The sequence below is a fragment of the Pelodiscus sinensis genome, chromosome 10 (genome assembly GCF_052426305.1).
Source record: "Pelodiscus sinensis isolate ZL-2025 chromosome 10, ASM5242630v1, whole genome shotgun sequence".
Lineage (NCBI taxonomy): Eukaryota > Metazoa > Chordata > Testudines > Trionychidae > Pelodiscus > Pelodiscus sinensis.
Window position 1 is genome coordinate 28,074,299 of NC_143061.1, and position 19,707 is coordinate 28,094,005.

The window sequence follows — 19,707 nt, forward strand, 5'->3', positions numbered from 1 at the left end:
AGTTAAACAAGTTGCTACCAACAGCTCAGATTGGAAAACAGAAGGCAAACTATAAACAGGATGTGCTAATTCCAGAACTTGCTCCTGGGAACCTTCCTCAGCCAGTGTTTCATTGACTTTTGACAGTTCAATAACTTTGATGTACAATCCAATTATAGAGAGACATGTAAAATTGCTGTTTTGAAAGCAGTTTGGACAGTAATTGGCACACATTTGATACGTTTATCTTTTGTTTAAATGAGCAAAGCCAATCTGTTTATCATTGCCTGAGGTCTCTGGTTTTCCCCCCACATTTCTGAAAGCCTGATCCTGTAGTCCTCTTGTATGCTGAACTTCAGTTGAACGGGAGTTTTGCATGAGGAAGGACAGCAAAATCAGGTTTCTGAATAACAAGGTTTCTCTCTAAAATGTAATCCCTCTTTCTTGTGAAGAAGGTCTATAATTGCTCCATATTCTCTACTAAAAAAAAAAAAAGTTTTATGCTAGTCCATCAGCTGTGTGCTGCTAAAGATCTGAGACTGATTTTTCTTCGTGTGTGTGTGTGTGGAGGTTTAATCTTCATTGTCAATCAGATAATTTCTTGTGGGCTGCAGGACTGTTTCTAAAAGCATGCAGAATCTCTGGTCACAAGAGGACTCCAGGCTTAGACAAGGTAAGGTGGCAGAGCACTTTCTAGAGAATAGATTATATGCATATTTCTTATAGGAGTGGGGAACCTTTTTTTGGGTCGGGGGCTGCTGACCCACAGAAAAATCAGTCGGGGATTGCACACAAGTGAGAAGCAAAAAACCAAAAACTACAAACAAACAAACCCCAGACCAAACCCTCACTGCCATGGTTCCCGACTGAGAAGGAGAAAGACACTTCCTACATTCCCCTCAGGCACCACAGCCTAGGGGAGCCCAGGCTAGTAGATTTTGTGTGCCCCATGGTGGACAACAGAGGGGCTGGAGCACCAGCGTGGGCTCCCCAATCCTGGGAGGAGCCCCAAGGGCCGGATGCAAACAAGCCAGGGGTCGCATCCAGCCCCTGGCCCTTAGGTTCCCCACTCCTGCCTTACTCCTACACACTCTTGACCTTATTGCCCTTCTCAGCCTCCACTCCTTCCCCAGAATGTCTCAGCATGTAGTTGTTTGTTATGATGTAAATGTACATACACAAGGCACAGTTAATTAGTGCTGGTAAAACCCTTGTATTTGTAGTAATTTTGGTTTTGAAAGTTGTGTGTGAAAGTGTTCAGGTTTTTCAACAAAATGTTAGGGCTTAAATAAGTGATTTTGGTAATTTGGTTTTGAAAACCAAACACTGAACTGGAAGACAAATTTTACTTACTGTTATTTGTTAATTCATGAAAAATTCATCATAGTCTAAAATGCACAGTTTATTTTTAGAAAAGGTTTCATCAGTTTTTTAAAAACCATACCTAGCTTTAAGCACGTGGGAAGGGAAAGGGAATTGAGAGATTGGGGACTAATAAATAGAGTAGCTCCATAGGAGAGCATGATTGTCTCTTTTTAGGGAGCTGGATTAGGAATGAGAGTAAGGGTTAGTTAGTGGATTTATACTTTTACCTGATTCCAAAAAATAGCCTTTTCATTAGCAGATGCTCATTTGCATGGGCAGTTATGATGGAATTTGCCTACACAAATATGCTAGGCATACCCAAAGTTGCATGCACAAATTCTATTTCATGTCAGTCTGCCTGATCTGCATGCATAAATTTAGAAACCATGATCAGACTGTTTTAAGAATGTAGTCTTGCAAATATTAATTAAAAAAATGCATGACCTCATGGAAAATTATGGGGAGAGAAGGGCAGTTCTTATAACATCTGAAAGTGATAGTTAAACCCAAAGGGCACGTCTTCATTCACTGCACTAGCAATTTGCTCCTGTTGGCCTACCGTGGTGGGGACGGCGCCAAGCTCTGCTTAAGGTAAACCAACTTCAGCTACATATTTTTCTATTTCTGATCTTCTGTTGTTTGAAAGTCTGATTTAGGAGCTATAAGCAAGGGATACAACTGAGACAACCTGGGAGTACTTTACTGTCAGAAAGAAAAAAACTATTATACAGAAGAATTTTGAAAATGTATTTGAGAAATTCTGGGGTTAATATCTACCCCTCTTCAAAAGACTCTTTAATAACTTGCTCTTCCATTGATCTAGAGTGTGGAGGAAAATATATATTGTTTAATTTACAATATCTTAAAATATATTATCTTATTTTCACCTTGCTTATGTTGAGCATGACTTTTAAGCAATTTGAAAGCCTTTTTTGGATTTGGGGGTTTGTTTTGATTTTTGGTACAGCCTACAAAATTATTTCTTAGGACTGTTGCTCAAATAGCCACCTCTTGGATGAAGTAAAACTCCAAGACAAAGTAGAATGTCATTTCTGTAGCATCTAGTCTCCTAACTTGTGTTTTCAATCAGTTTCTCCATAAGTCTGAACACTGTATAGCGATCATGCTGTAAAGCAGGGGTGGGGAACCTCAGGCCCAAGGGCCGGATGCAGCCCCTGGGTTGCCTGGATCTTTCTCCCAAGGCTTAGGGCCTTCCCCCACATTGGGGAGCCCGCACAGCCCCTCCCCACAGCCACCAGCCCCCGAATGATTCTTCTATAGGTCACCGGCCCCCAACCCAAAAAAGTTTCCCCACTCCTGCTGTAATGCCTGTTGGCCTTAGTGGATTCAGTTCCCTCATAATCTTTATTCCCCTTGGTATATCTGTCACATTCAGAGTAGGCTTTATTGATCACAAAGGGAAAGAACAACAGTATTTATAGTAGTTTTCTGATTAAAAGAGGAGTGATAGAAGTGGACGTTATTAGTGAAAAGCAGCTTAACAAGGAAGAAAGTTTTAAAAAATGCCCCAAATTAAGTCATTTCAACAAAACAATCCTGCCGTTAACAGGCAGGTTTCCAGTTCAGTCATATCACATAAATCATGAATATGACATGCTCCTAATAGTTAATCCTTTCTAATCCTATGATTAGTTCTAATTCTTAGTCTCTGTCCTTCGGGAGCTGTCGAAGGAAGGGAGAAAGCACTTATTGGGAGGGGGCAGACAAGGTCAAGATCTCTAGCTTTTGATGAGCTGCAGTGAAAGATTAAAACATTGCACACACTGATTTTCTACCTTTGATACCTACAGAAGTTGTCTCATGCAAATATAAATCGATTTCTTCAGGATTAACAGAGCTGTCTCTGCTTCTGCACCAGGTCACAGATTGGATTTTCTGATCTTCAAGAAAAGCTGGTGAAAAATAGCTGGAGGGGTGCCATCCTTCACAGGCCCCTGGCCTCTGGGCAAGGTGTGATTTGGCCCTGCTCCACGCTCCCAGAAGGAGCAGGATCTCGGGTGGAAGGGGCAGGGCAGCCAGCCCCGAGTACCTCCAGGGGCACACCACATCAGTTCCCAGGCAGCTCTCAGCACTGCCCCCTCCCCCACCCTCAGTGCTGCCCAGAGTGTACAGCACAGCATTTTGGTGGCAATTTAAAGAGCCCAGGCAGTAGCAGAATCAATGACCGGGAGCCCCAGGACCTTTTGAATCACCAGGCCCCGGGGCAAGTGCCCCCTGTGCCCCTCTGTGAGCAGGCCAGGGTGGCTGTTAGCATCAGAGGTCTTCTCCGACACAGTCACCAAAAAATGCCAAAAGGACAATCCATGCACTTCTGCAGTTAGCATCTATTCCCACTGGGTGCTGTTTCTTTGTTTTGAAAAACAAAGAAACCTGTGACTTGGCCTTCGGCTTGATGTGACTAGGATTTCATTTCACTTTTCCATTGCCAAATGTTTAAATAATCATATTTTTGGAAGTAAATTATTGCTTTAGAACAATTGCCTATTTAACGCTTGCCCTTGGCACAAAATATGCTTTGATCAAGTAAGAATTGGTCAAATGTATAATTTTACTGTGCTTTTCTCTGAAACATTTTTCCTGCTTTTCTATGATCAGAAATGCCATCAAATTCTGCTGGCAGCATTTACCTCAGTATTTTTCCATATTATTTTTTCTGTTTTTTTTTTCAAGTTTCTCCTAGTCCTAATGCTGCTCAAACTCTCAGCACTGGTCTTATTCCTAAGCAATTACAGTAACAAGTTTTAAAAGTCCCAGGATAAATATAAAAGAAGCCCAAATGACTAGTATTATGCTTGATTGATAAATGATCTATAACAGTGTTTCTCAACCTTTTTTTATAAAGTACCCCCTTTAAATATATATATATAAGTACCCCCTTTAAAAAAAAAGTACCCCCGGTACCTACAGTTTTCAGACACACACAATTGTTTTCTATCATTGCAACACATTTGTTTATTAACTTAATTGTAGCTGAGTGGGCAATGAAATTTTTGGCTGTAAAAAGTACAAAAATAATGAAGCGCTGTAAAACTTAGAACAAAAATTCAGCTTTCTCCAAATTTCAGTTGTGTTGATTTACCCCCCGGACTTCTCTCGAGTGCCCCTAAGGGAACTTGTACCACTGGTTGAGAAACACTGATCTATACAGTGAGTTTTGATAGATTACTGACAATATAAATTAAGCTTCAGGGGATAGCTGAGTTAGTCTGTATAGAAAAAAAACAACAAATGGTTTGGAACCATTTCATAGACTAACAAAACATGTTAGTTGGTCATCTGAAGAAGTGGGCTGTGCCCATGAAAGCTCATGATACCATCTACATGTATTGTTAGTCTATAAAGTGCTATCAGACCATTTGTTGTTGTTGTTGTTTTTAATATAAATTAAATGATTCCATGCAAGGCTAAACTTGGCTATAAACCTCTCTATAGACCTCTCTCCCTCTCATTCATATTTATGTATGTATTAGTATGTGAGTGAGCAAGTTTATCCATCTGTCCATTTGTTTTTTCAAGAACTCCTCCTAAAGTACTGTTAAGAAGGATTTGGGGAGGTTACAGTAGGTCACAAATTGAATATGAATCAATAGTGGGGTGAGGGTACAAACTAGGCTAATATTCTGAGGTGAATTAGCAGGAATATTCTACTCTACTTGGACCTGGGGCAAGGCTTAATTCTGTCTGGTGCTGGATGCCACACTTTTAGCAAGATTTGAACAAATTGGAAAAACGAGTCCACAGGCAGCAAGAAGAATGATAAAAGATTTAGAAAATATGACCAATGAAGAAAATTAAAGAACTGGCATGGTTAATCTTAAGAAAAGACAACTGAAGAGGAACCTGATAACTGTCTTCAAATATGGTAAGGGCTGTTATAAAGAGGATATAGACAAGGGGGAAAAGGGAGGAGGTGTTGCTTTATATATTAAGATGTATGTACTTGGACGGAGGTTGAGATGGACGTAGGAAACAGACTTGTTGAGAGTCTCTAGGAAAGATTAAAAGGGGTAAAAAACCAAGGATGACATCATGGCAGGGGTCATTACAGAACACCCAAACAGAAAGAAGAGGTGGATGAGGCCTTTTAAAAACAACTAACACAATCATCCAAAGCACAGGACTTGGTGGTGATAGGGGACTTCAACTATCCAGGTATCTGTTGGGAAAACAACACAGCAGGGCATAGATTACCCAACAGGTTTTTAGAATGTATTGGAGACAATTTTTCTTTCAAAAGGTGAAGAAAACTGCTAGGGTATGTCTACACTACCACCCTAGTTTGAACTAGGGTGGTAATGTAGGCAACCGGAGTTGCAAATGAAGCCCAGGATTTGAATTTCCCGGGCTTCATTTGCCTATTGCCGGGCGCCGCCATTTTTAAATGTCCGCACACAGTGCGGACACAGTGCCCCGCGGCTACACGCGGCACGGACTAGGTAGTTCGGATTAGGCTTCCTATTCCGAACTACCGTTACTCCTCGTTCCACGTGCCTAGTCCGTGCCACGTGTAGCCGCGGGGCATGGAGTCCGCACTAGCGGACATTTAAAAATGGCGGTGCCCGGCAAGATGCAAATGAAGCCCAGGAGATTCAAATCCCGGGCTTCATTTGCAACTCCGGTTGCCTACATTACCACCCTAGTTCAAACTAGGGTGGTAGTGTAGACATACCCCTAGTGAGGAGGATGTTCTAGCTTTGATTTTAACAAATAGGGAAGAACTGGTTGGGAATTTGGAAGCAGAAGGCAGCTTGGGTGACAGTGACCATGAAATGGTTGAGTTCATGATTCTAAGGAATGGTAGGAGGGAGAATAGCAAAATGAAGACAATGGATTTCAAGAAGGCAGACATTAGTAAAATCAAGGAGCTGGTTGGTAAGCAAATCTAAAAGCAAGAAGGCAGCAGTTTATCAAATGGACATTATTAAGAGTGCAAGAGCACACTATTCCACTACATAGAAAAGATAGGAAGTATGGCGTGAGACCACCCTGGATCAACCAGGAGATCTTGAGTAATCTAAAAATCAAAAAGGAATCCTACTAAAAAAGGAAACTGTGTCACTTTACAAAGGAAGAATACAAATAAATAACCCAGGTATATAAGGGCATAATGAAAAGGGTGGAGGCACATAACAAGCTCAATCTAGTTAGAGATATAAAGGGTAACAAGAAAACATTCCTCAAATATATTAGAAGCAAGAGGAAGAACCAGAACAGGGTAGGCCCACTGCTCAATGAAGAGGGAAAAACAATAACAGAATGTGGAAATGGAAGAGGTGCTTAATGACTTATTTGTGTCTATTTCCAACAAGATTGGTGCTGATTAGACACCTAATATAGTGAACGCTAGTGAAAATGGGGTAGGTTCCAAAATTAAATTAGGAAAAGAAAAAGTTAAAAATTACTTTAAAAAGTTAGATATTTTCAAGCTACCAGGCCTGGATAAAATGCATCCTAGAATACTCAAAGAGATCACTGAGGAGCAGGGGCAGATGACCATTTTGCGGGGCCCAGGGCAGCACAATTTCGTGGGGCCCTCCTTTGCCACGGCGCATGCGCAGGGCTTCTTGAAGTGCAGGGCCCGGGGTGGCTGCCCCACTCACCCTGCCTTGCAGCAGGATCAAGTACCATCCCTGATGAATTTTTGCCCCAAATCCCAGGGTGGCCTCTGCAAGGATTGAACTCACAACCCTGGGTTTGAAAGGCCAATGCTCAAACCACTGAGCTATCCCTCCCCCCTGTGCAAGCTATGTTTGTTGGTGCCTGACAAAGGAATTCAACTTCTAAAAGAGCATGTGTGTTGAACAGTACATCAGGGCTCTGCATATTACAGTTCCAGCTTGATCTAATTTTAGCACGTTCAGTTAATCGAATATTAATGTTGGTCTTTTTTCTCTTTACTCTGAAACTAAGGCTCCTTCTAGACTAAAAGCCTCTTTTGAAAGAAAGTGTCTAAACTACAAGCAGATTTTTTGAAAAGGTGAGCCACTTTTTCAAAAGAGTCTAGACGCTCTTTCGAAAAAGCACAGTTTGCATTCAATAGTGCCTTTTTTCGAAAGAGTACTTCCGAAAAAAGGCATTATTCCTTGTAAAATGAGGTTTACCATGATCAAAAAAACTGATCAATCGATTTACTTTCAAAAGAACACAGCTGCAGTCTAGAAGAACTTCTAGGTGATGTTTTTTCGAAAAAAGGCTACTTTAAAAAAAAAACCTGTAGTCTAGACACACCCAAATACTCACTATTCATCCCATTTGAGTAAATTAAAAGTTACACACAGAATGAGAGGACAACTGCCTTGTTTCTAATTAGCTCTTAACATTCACACGCCCCCTTCCCCCCGCCCTCCTCCAACACCAGCCTGCAGAGCCAGCCAACCACAGAGAGAAATGCACATTACATTATCTTAGAGTATGTCTATACTTGCCCCTTAGTTCGGACTAGGGAGGCAAATGAAGCATACCGAAGTTGCTAATGAAGCGCGGAATTTAAATATCCCGTGCTTGATTAGCATATTCGTGGCTGATTGCCATTTTAAAATGCCAGTAGCCCGAATTAACTTGCCGCGTGTATACATGGTAGTCCAATCCCGAGGAGTAATAGTTAATTCGAGGGAAGGGTTTTGGATGGGACCACCGCGTCTACACGCAGCAAGTTAATTCGGGCTACCGGCATTTTAAAATGGCGACCGGCCGTGAATATGCTAATCAAGAGCAGGATATTTAAATTCCACGCTTCATTAGCAACTTCAGTATGCTTTCTTTGCCTCCCTGGTCCAAACTAGGGGGCAAGTGTAGACATACCCTTACTGCATCAGTAGGCATGGGTCTGGATGGAAGCTCCCAGATGAGATGCTGCTATTTCCATTAAACACAGCATGCATTCCTCTCTGTGGTTGGCTAGCTCTGCAGGCTGGTGTCGGGGGGGCAGTGGTGTGTGTGACCACTCACTCCCTTCCTCCTGCACCCATTTGTGACTTAATCGTGTTAGTCAGGACCAGTCCTTCCACTCAACTCATATCTCTAGTGGGGCTCTGCAGGGCAGGCCCAAAGAAAGGTGGCCCCTTTAGTTCTCACTTTCCCATCAAAGCAGGAACTGATCCATCTCTGACTCTATGCTAGTAGCATCTCACTCACTAAGTTTACTTATCTCTGATTTTTTTCAATCCCTGTCACTGTCTTAATCCTGTTTCTTATACTTCATTACCTATGAACAGTGTCCCCTGAAAGCTGTGAGCTTGTGAGGTAATTCAGGATTTTTAAATGCTACCCAGCTGATTAGCAGAGCAGCCTCAGTTGGTTTTTGTTTCTACTGGTGTTGCACATTCACACATGCCTGGGTGCACAGAGAAAAAATTATTCTGGAATGGGTAGAAGAAGATTAGAAGGAACATTGCCTATGAGTTGGCTGCCTTTCTTACCCCTAGCCTGGAAGTAGCCAGAGAGCAGACCTGATTTCACACAGAATATAGAAATTGTTAATGGTGACCCAAAACACAGCACGAGAACGTTCACTCACTGGCAATTTCTCTTAACTGCAGCATATGAGGAGGCAATGGCAGAAGACAGATTTACTTGTCTAAACCACGTCTAAGACTTGACTCAGATGTAGAGCGATCTGTTCACTGCTGATTTATTTGAAATTTGTGAGACAGAGCAAGCCATCCGTCACAGGAACATACAGATTGCTGAGTACATAAAGAGGTTGTTACAGAATGTTTTTGTAAAGGGATTACTAAAAGATGGAATGAATAGTCTGATGAGATAGTAATTTACAGCAGTAGAAATTGCTCATTATAACTGAAAATTCTGAGGCCTTGTCAACACAGAAATTATGCCGGTTAAACCTCTAAAATCTGGGATTCTCTGGTCTGGATATTGCTGGACCAGGGAGCCCCGGCTGGCCAGGTTCAGAGGCTGGGCTGGTAGGGGAGGGAGCACAGCCTGGGTGGGTAGCAGGATTAGCACAGTAAGGAGCATAGCCTAAACTGGGACTGGCAGCAGGGAGCACAGCCCTGGTGAGGAGTGTAGCCCTGGCTAGGGCTGGCCACAGGGAGCACAGTCCTGGCCAGGAGCATAGCACTGGTGATAGCAGGGCCGGCACAGCATGGAGTGCAGCCCCACCCGGCCAGAGTCAGGGCGGATGGCAGCACAACCCTGCTTGGGGCAGCACAGTTGCGGAATGCAGCTCTGCCCAGGCCAGAGGCAACAGGGCTGGTGCCCGGGAGCAAAGTCTGGACTGGAGCCCGGGAATTCAGTCTAGGCTGACAGCAAGAGTGCAGCTCCAGCTGGGGTCAGCATGCTGGGGAGCATAACCCCATCCCTGGCAGTGCTGGGGGCAGCTGGCCTATGACAGGAAGCAGGACTGATGGACAGGAAGGGAGCCTTTACCTCCCCTGGTCCGTGACTCAGGTCCCAAGGATGCCAGACCAGGGAGGTCCAACCTGTTCCAGTTTAAATTTAACTCAGCTTTTAAATCAGTTTTGTAAAGTTCTGTGATGACACTTAGTATTTGAGTGGCTAACTTCGATTTAACTTAATTCACTTCAATATTTTAAAATAAAATAAATAAGTACAGTAACAAACTGAATGAAGGAAAATTATTTACATTAAAATCACAACTTTAGTTACAGAGGTGTAAAAGTTTATGTGGAGACAAGACCTAACTTCTTTTACATATTCTTTCCATATAAATCACTTAAGAGTATGTCTGGACTACAGGCTTTTGTCGACAGAAGTTTTGTCAACAGATACTGTCGACAAAGAGCGTCTAGACTACATCCAATTCTGTCAACAGAGCAAGCCGCTTTGTCGACATGATAGTGTAGACTGATAGTGTAGACTCAAAGGACAGTGTAGATGCAATAATGCCTTCTGTCGACAGAACTCTGTCAACAGAAGGTGTTATTCTTCATAGAATGAGGTTTACAGCCGTCGACAAAACTGCTGAGTTCTGAGTTCAACAGAACTCAGCGGCAGTGTAGATGCAGGTATAGTTCTGTCGACAAAAGTCCACTTTTGTCGACAAAACCCTGTAGTCTAGACACACCCTTATACTGTTACTTGAACAATAAGAAATTGGAAAAAGGGTCATTGATTGCCAATGAGTTGAAGCTTACTTTTTTATCAAGCATGCTAAACAGCACTTGGGTGAATAATGAAGCTGGAGTGCACTTCAGAAGAGGTCTTAGGAAGATCATTCACTATGCCATTCAGACTGATAAACAGTTAAGCCATTCCTGAGTTTACTTTCTTATGTAGAGCTTGATCCTCTAGCCTTACTCACTGAGATAGCCCTTCCTTCCCTCTTAGGTCAGTAAATTACAAGAAGACTACTTGTAGGAGGACAGATGATAAAAGGTCACAAACAGAACTGGGAAGGAGGGGCAGAATTTTGAATATAATTTTATTCTTTGTGGAGGACTTTGGCGGTTTAAAATTTCAGTGACTGCAAGTCATCCAGGAGTATCATACAAAAGGAAAGGAGACAAGCTGGGGAGCTGCTGCATTTCCTTTTAGCCATCTGCCTATAGGAGATAATGAGGGTGTGGGGAAAGAAAAGAAAAGAGAGAAGAACATTCTGACTTCAGATACCCTGGTATAAGACTGGAACTACTCCATTAGCTTAGATGGATTTACTCGAGCTATACACCAGTTAGAGATCAGAACCTAACCCTAGGTCAACAAATATTCAGTTATTTTCATACAAACAAAGAGGATATTATACAGCAATAGCCACATTCTACCCTCAAGTCCAACCAGTTACTCTTATGTGTTTAAAGGCAGAATTCAATCTAATTGTATCTTTACAACCCCCAATCAATTTTTTACCAGTTGGAGGAGAGACACAAGACAAGCAGAGGGGAGTGCCTGTTGTTGACTGCAGCCACCTGAAGAAATTACTCTTTGCTTTCTCTGACAGCTGCCAAATATCTGATCAGCAAGGAGCAAGCTGCAAGGAAGCCTCCTGCCAGCAGGGGGCAATTATTTCCTGTAGGAAATGTTACTCTTCTGATTATTACATTCTACTATAGAAGCTTTGCTGAAAAGTGGAATTAGACTAATCAGGTTTTAATTGGGATAATATGTTTGCAAAGACAAATGAAGATCTGCAGTAGCTTTGTTAAAAATAAATTGTACGTCTGAGAATAATAAAGTAATAGTTTAGGACTGTACTGTCTGAGAAAGAAAACATGGTAGAGTTTCTTCCAAACTGATCCATTGATGGAGGAAGGGTTGGTTGAAGAAGCAAGTTATCCAACCCCTAAGTTATTGGGATCTCCAAGGATACATTCCCAACGGCAGATTTCTCTATAGTACCATTTGCATGGATTCTCCATAGAACTGTGGGAGTAAGAGGAAGGAACATTATGTCCAAGTCAGCCTCTTCTGATCCTTTGTTTCCTCACCAACACTTGCAGACCCTCTGTTAGGGGGAGATGGTGCCATGGAATCAGACAGACCCTCTCCCTTTCTATGTAAAAAAGCCCTAAAGAGGAATGATTCCTACTTGTCCCCTAGAAGTTAAATATGGAAAAGGCCTTTGGGATCATTTAGTGATGGGCAATAACCAGCCCATTGTTCAGATGCAGTTAACCAGGGTTAGCATCTGGTGGGCAGTCGGCACTTTATTTACCTGGTATGGCTGCCTAATACAGTAGACTTCCGATAATCCGGAACCTATGGGATTTAGGTGGTGCCGGATTATCAAATATGCCGGACTATCAGGAGGTACTATAAGCAGGTTATATATATACTGTATACATTATAGACTGTATATAAAGTGTTCTTAACCCTTTTTATTGTACATACTGTACTGTATACTGTATGTTTTCGTTTTTTTAAGCCTTTTTTACCCTTTTTGCTCAGTTCAGCTGCTGCCGCTGTTACCTTGTGACTCATTTTTTGCCGAAGCTCACTCACTAGGCTCTTGCCATTTTGATGCCGGACTATCAGGAGTGCCTGACTATTGGATGCCGGACTATTGGAGTTTTACTGTACTCCTTTTCACCGAAGATTTTTTTCCCTGTCCAATAGAAGCTGGGGGAAGCAGCGTGGACCAGAACACTACTTTCTGTAGCTCTCATTGGCCAGGAACGGTGATCCACACCCAATGAGAGCTTCAAGTGGCCGTACCTGCACAGGTGCAGATAAATAAATTGCTGGCACCCGCTAGGGGCTAAGTTCTCTCCCAGGTTATATTTGCTAGTGCTTTGTCAGGTTCATTTTAAAGTGTCCCAAGTAATAAGTTTCTATCACTTCCTTTACATAGTTATCTACATCAACTCATGCTTACATTTCTTTTTCACTTCCTGCTGGCCTCTGCGCTCCACAGCAGATACACACTAACTTCTCTATTGTTTTTTCATTTCTAATATCCTTACCTACAGAACTTTGACAAGGCATGTTTCACTGTCAAATTGCGTCTTGCTGACATTGTACATTCTTTTGCTGTAAAGCACCACCTCCTCCATCTCTTTTGCCCATTCTGTCACTGCTGTATATATTGCATGTCTATATTTATAGTCAAATATGAAAATCAGCCTTCCACACTGTTGTGCCCACATGGCTATAGTCTTCATCATTCAGAAAAAGTTCTATCTTATTGTGAACCCTTGCATTGTGAACTGAAATTTCAGTGCATTACTCTTCATCTTACCTTATCTTCTACCTTACTTTTTTATATTGGAAATATGACAGACCATTTATATTAGACAAGAGCTCCCATTTTTCCCGTCACCACTTTGTTTAAAGTTAGCCTAACACATCAGCAGTTGTAAAAGGCTGGTGCCCTTCTTTCAAGTATAGACCATACAAGCAAACAAATACTTAATGAATCCATGCTCAGCTGTCTAGGGACCCGTAGTTTGTTCCATGGTACCTGCTTATTTTGTTCCCAGTTTCACGGGGATTATAGTACAATAGTTATTAAATGCTAGGACTCATTAAACATTAATGCTGGGATTGCAAAATTACTCACTTGTTACATCTTCAGGCATATTTGACATAAAAGCAAAACAAAAAAACAAAATACATGAAAAGGTAACATCTTCCCCATCTAATTTGTCTGAAATATTCTAACAACACTTTTTATAATGATTTTTCAGTTTAGAGGAAAAACCTAATGAAAACAGACAGAGATCTGGGTTCTTATAAGCAGACATCGCAGTTTGTAATCCAGATCTTTGTCAAACTAAAGTGATAGATTGACATACCTTTACAAAATAGTTCTGGGCATGCAGTGTCTCTTCATGTAGGAGCGTCCTACAGGCAAATGGGGCATTACCATTGTCAGTTTGCTTTGCATGGTGACAAAAAAAGAAATAATACAGCCCAGTGGCATAGTGGAAGAATTTCTATCAATCTTATGCCTCCTTCTGATATTATTTTAAGTTAAACTAGTCAGATGGATTTCCAGGAACTATCTCCAACTTTGTAACAAGAGGCAAGTGTTTATGGACCAAAACCAAGAGCGGAAACTCTCAGATTAAGTGAACACTGTAATTTTTGCTGAAGAAGTTGTGTCAACCATTTTATAAGCTACCATTTCAAGGATTTCTGGCTTGCAGAGATAAATTTGAATCAGAATTAACTATTGATAGTTATTGTTTGTCTATTGATTTTTTTAAGTATTTTAAAATTATGACTGAACAAAACAGAAGTTTACTGACTTTCTTATGGCTTGTGCTTGTATCATCCAATAATCTGTTTGCATTAAAAAGCAAGTATTTTTGTATAAAGTCTGAGCATTAATTATATTTTTCAATGTCCTGTAAAGTGCCAAGCATACTTTAGTCACTATATATATAAATAATGTTTCTGTATTCTGAATCTTTCTAATCTTCTGCAGTACTGTATTATATATTTTTAAATAGCAAATGTGTATATGCAGTAATTGTTTTCCAAGTATATTTTATAAAGATTTTCAAGTCACATGCCAATATTTAATGTCCACAGGGGTAAATAAATTATTCAACAGTTAAACATATATAAATATTTAAGTAAGTAACAGAGCAGAAAAGCCCTGGGGGAATTATTCTATTTTTTTGGGAAAATAATATGCCATTTAAAATATGCTCCATGCACATTTATATGGAGGGATTTTGTACTGTCATCTTACAGCAGGGCAATACAAACTCCTCAGTATGCTCACAGTTATAAAATCTTTAGGATCCAATTTTGCTTTTATGCCATAGGCTGAACTCGTGAGGTACACAGAGGGGCTGCAGAGAAATGGGACTCCACAGTGGAATTCCTGCTGACTCAAACAGGAGCTAGAAGGCAGCAGACATATGGCTACCATTTTGCACAATAGGGACTGAGCTTTTTCTCCCATTCACTTCCAGACACACACACACACTAGGTCAGTGGTCTCCAATGCGGTGCCCACGGGCGTCATGGTGCCCACTGGAACATTTATGTGCGCCCGCGGAGCAATCTGGGCTGGCCCCGCCCCCAGGCGTGCGGCAGGTGCCAGCCCTGGGCGCATGGGTGGCCCCAGGGTCGCGGCGCATACCAGTGCTGGCCCCGGGTGCGCGGCGCATGCTTGGCCCCGACCACAGGCCCGTAGCCCATGAGCAGCCCTGCCCCCGTACGCGCAGCGCGTGAGCGGCCCTGCCCCCGTACGCACGGCGCATGAGCGGCCCCGCCCCCAGGCACCTGGCAATCCCAAAACATTGGGGACCACTGCACTGGGTTGATCCAAGTGTGGTAGGGGCTTAGTCATCGTCCTGCCTTCCTTATGCCCCATCCCATTTGGTGTGGCTAATGCTAGCAGCAGCACTAACATAATACAAAGCCTGTACTTCCCAGCTTGATTATCTAAGTGTAGCCCCTCCTTTTCACTAGCCCAGTATGAGGTTATTCAACATAGCCTTGTGACTTTTTACACAGCTTGAGGGGACTAGGCTTGAGGCTCCTGTGTATGCTCTGTGTTGTGTGTCAAAGTGTGTGAGCACCTCAGACCAGACTCACTGAGACAAAACAGCAGGAACAGACTTTATTCTGTAAGGTACATACAATACGATTGCAGTTCAGCAGTTTCTCCTCTGCTTGCAGACTACATGATCCTAGCTCAGCCTTGGGGTTGCTAGATGGTTTCAACAAAAATACCAGACACCCTTGACATTACATCACAACAGAGTTGTTGACTCGAGTCCCACGACTTGAACTTGAGTTTGACTTAAGTCGCCTAGGTGACTCGACTTGAGACTTGACTCAGGTTCATTGTTTGTGACTTGAGAGTCGACTTGAGACTTGCTAATTTTGTTAAATCGACTTGGTGAAAAAATTGTCCGAAAATGCCGATATTGATGGCTTGTACAAAAGTGATTTGACTTTTTTAAAATTAAGACTTGAGACTCCACTTGGGACTTGACACGAAAGTGACTTTAGTGACTTGAGACTCGACTTGGACTTGACAATGACGACTTGAAGACAACACTGCATAACAATCTACATTACATCTTATTTAGAAAATACCGGACAGTTATATTTTCTCATTTATATTTTTTTCAATTTGTTTCCCGAACAGAGAGCTCAAATACTGGACTGTCCAGTTCAAAACTGGACACCTGGCAACCATACTCAGTCCCTGCTCAGACCCTGCTGGGCAGGGGAGAGGAGAGCGGATAGAGGGTACATTGTATAACATAATCCCCTTTGCAAACATGCTCTAATTCCCACAACAACTAAGCCCCAGAACAAACAAACCCATGTTTTCTCTTTGTGTCACTTAAACACTTCTGAGGGTGCTCTATAAGTCCTTTTTGGTCCTACATGGAAAGAACATAGGATTGGATTACAGTTCAGCAGCCTTTCCTCTGCTTGCAGCCTAAGTGCTCCCAGCTCAATTAGTGCTGAGACTCTGCTGGGGGGCAGAGGGTACATCTTGGCTGGAAGCAGGAATTTCTCCCAACATGCCACAGTATGTAGTCTCATAGACTCATAGACTTAAGGTCAGAAGGGACCATTATGATCATCTAGTCTGACCCCCTGCACAATGCAGGCCACAGAATCTCACCCACCTCCTCCTAGAATAATCCTCTCACCTATATCTCAGATATTGAAGCCTTCAAATACTTTGAAAACCCCAAGATGCAGAGAATCCTCTAGCTGTGATCTGTACCCCATGCTACAGAGGAAGACGAAAAACCTCCAGGGCCTCTGCCAATCTACCCTGGAGGAAAATTCCTTCCCGACCCCAAATATGGCGATCAGCTAAACCCTGAGCATGTGGGCAAGACTCACCAGCCAGACACCCAGAAAGTTCTCTATAGTAACTCCTATCATCCCTCCATTGACCTATTTACCACTGATAATGAATGGTCAATTAGTTACCAAGTCCACATCTTGTAGTTCCATGAGCTGCTCCTGATGCACACTGGACCTTGGGCTACATAAGCACCAGCCACAACAAAAGGGTAAAGCTGCTGGTGCCTTCTCCCTGACCATCTTACCCTCTGTCTTCTCTCCCTCTCCCCCACCACCTTTCCCTTCCAAACACACAATTAACCTGCCACAAACTTGTGTTAAATGTCAATTATCTATGTCTTATTCTTAAGAAAGCAGATAAAAAAATTCCCATAATGCATCTAGGCCCTTATCCTGCACCACTTAAAGGCAATAGGAAGTTTAACACCAACTTGAGTGGAAACAGACTCTTAGCCAAGTGACAATACTTGTGGCAGAGTTAGAGCAATATAAAATCAACATGGCACACATTAAATGGATTGAAAATTGGTTAATTAATGTCTCAATATGTAACTGCAAAAGGGGAGTCCATCACTGAGCAGACGCATTCCACATGGATTGATTCTGTACCCTCCACTATTTTATATGCTTATCAATGACCTGGAAGAAAGAAAATCATTGATAAAGTTTGCAGATGACACAAAAATTGAGCTAGTGGAAAACAACAAAGAGGACATTCATGCTCATTTCTATTTTCCTCACTGAGACTTAACTTCCACTTCTTTCTAACAATGTCTTTTTGCCTCTCACTGCTTCTTTTACTTTGTTGCTTAGTTACAGCGACATTTTTAAATTTTTCTTTTTTCTTTTTTTATTTTGTAGTATACATTGAAGTTGAGCCTTTATTATGGCTTTTTTTAAGTTTTTATGCAGCTTGAAGGGATTTCACTTTTTATTTCTGCTTAACCACTTCATTTTTGTGTAGTTCCCCTTTCAGAAATTAAGTGCCACAGTGTTGGGCTGCAGTGGTGTTTTTCCTTTCACAGGGATGTTAAATTTAATTATAGTATGGTTACTTTATCAAGCACTACACCTGGTTCCTCTTGGACCAGATCCTGTGCTCCACTTAGGACTAAATCAAGAATTGCCTCTCCTCTTGTGGGTTCCAGGATCAGCTGCTATGACAAAAACAGTCATTTTATGTCTCAAGAAACTTCAGCTCTGAATCCCATCCCTTGAGGTAACATATACTCAGCCAATATGGGGCCAGTTGAAATTCCCCATTATTAAATTTTTATTTTAATGGCCTCTCCAACCTTCCTCTGCATTTCACAGTCACTATCACCATCCTCGTCAGGTGATGGGTAATATATCCCTACTGCTATATTTTTTTTTAGAGCATAGAATTGCTGTCCACGGAGATCCTTTGATACGGTTTGGCTCATTTCAGATTTTTACCTCATTTGATTCTACACTTTCTTTCATATAAATTGCCACTCTTCTACCAGCACAACCTGTCCTGTCCCTCTGATATATTTTATACCCTGATATTATTCCTTTTTCACCAAGTTTCTGTGATATCTATTACATCAATATCCTTATTTAATATGAGGCACTCTAAGTTCACTATCTTATTATTTAGACTTCCAACATTGGTATATAAGCACTTTTAAAACTTGTTCTTTTTTAGCTGTCGGCCATTACATGGTGTATTTGAATGGGACTCTTTTTTCATTTGACTGTTTCTGATCAGATCCTGCCAGTATTTTATAATTTTCCATCCTCTCCTCCTTACGAGGACATTAACAGATCCTCCTCTTAGGGATGTCTCTTCTGAAACGTGCTCTTTCGCACCTGTTGGCTTTTTCCCAAGGTCTTAGTTTAAAAACTGCCCTATGACCTTTTTAATTTTAAGTGCCAGCAATCTGGTTCCATCTTGGTTTAGGTGGAGCCCATCCTTCCTGTGTAAGCTCCCCCTTTCCCAAAAATTTCCCCAGTTCCAAATAAATTTAAGCCCTTCATCGCTACACAATCATCTCATCCATTCACTGATACCTTGCAGTTCTGCCTGTCTAACTGGTCCTATGCAGGGAACTGGAAGCATCTCATGGAGGTCCCAGGCTTCAATCTCTTACCTCTACATCTAAGAGGTCTCATGTAATCCTTGGATGTATAAACAGGGGAATCTCAAAGAAAAAAGGAGCAGTCATTTTACCTTGGTGTTTGACACAAATGCAACCACTGCTGGAATACTGTGTCCACAATTCAAGAAGGATGTGAATGAATTGGAAAGGGTTCAGAGAAGAGCCATGATTAAAGAATTAGAAAACATGCTTTATGGTGAAACTCATGGAGCTCCATCCATTTAGCTTAACAAAGAGAAGGTTAAGAGGGTGACAGTCTATAACAAATATTAGATAAAAGGCTCTTCACTATAGCAGAGAAAGTTATAACACAATCCAAATAGATGGAAGTTAAAGCTAAACAAATTCAAACTAGAAACAAAATGTAACTTAAACAGATAATTAACTATAGGAACAAAAGGAATCCAGCAGCTCCCAAAACATTCCCTTTATCTCTGAAGTTGATTCTGCACAAGCAAGTTTTAAAATCAATACAGGATTTCTTTTTCTAAATCATCTGCTTTAGCAACTATTTTTGGGGAAGTTCTATGGCCCGTGTTTTACTGGAAGTCAGACTAGAGATGATCACAATAGTGCTGTTTGGATTTGCAGTCTATGAATTAGCACTGCTGTCTTATAAATCAAAATATTTATATAGGGCTCTAACCTGAAATCCACACTATTCACTAATTACAAGTTTCAAATACTGAAGTTTCCTACAAATTCTACTATTAATGGGGTGCAATGTTCCTTGGAAGCCACGGTCCTATTCCCTTGCCTGTGGAGCTCAGAGGAGCCTGGAGCCAAGGTAATCCTCATTGGTCCCACCAGATTGTGCAAGACCCAAAAGAGCATAGCAGCAGCTTCATGCTTCCAGAAAGTATCCCCCCAATGGAGGATACCATAGTATACAACAAGAAACAGGCCAAAATAATATGGTCTCGGGCTGTTTTCATCAGCACAGGCTTTTCAAAGTTAGTAAAGGAGAAGGCAGAGTTGTCCAGCAAGCTCCCCCAACCATCACCCTTCA

The 19,707-nt window shown here is 41.7% G+C and overlaps 1 long non-coding RNA gene across 1 annotated transcript in view; it reads left to right on the plus strand.

Moving 5' to 3' along the window:
* The first annotated feature begins 333 nt into the window (after positions 1–333).
* Positions 334–19,707, plus strand: part of LOC142830774 (uncharacterized) — a 33,815-nt gene continuing 14,441 nt past the window's right edge. Inside the window, exon 1 of the long non-coding RNA XR_012906244.2 lies at positions 334–652. This is a non-coding gene — a long non-coding RNA (uncharacterized LOC142830774). The remainder of the gene's footprint in view (positions 653–19,707) is intronic.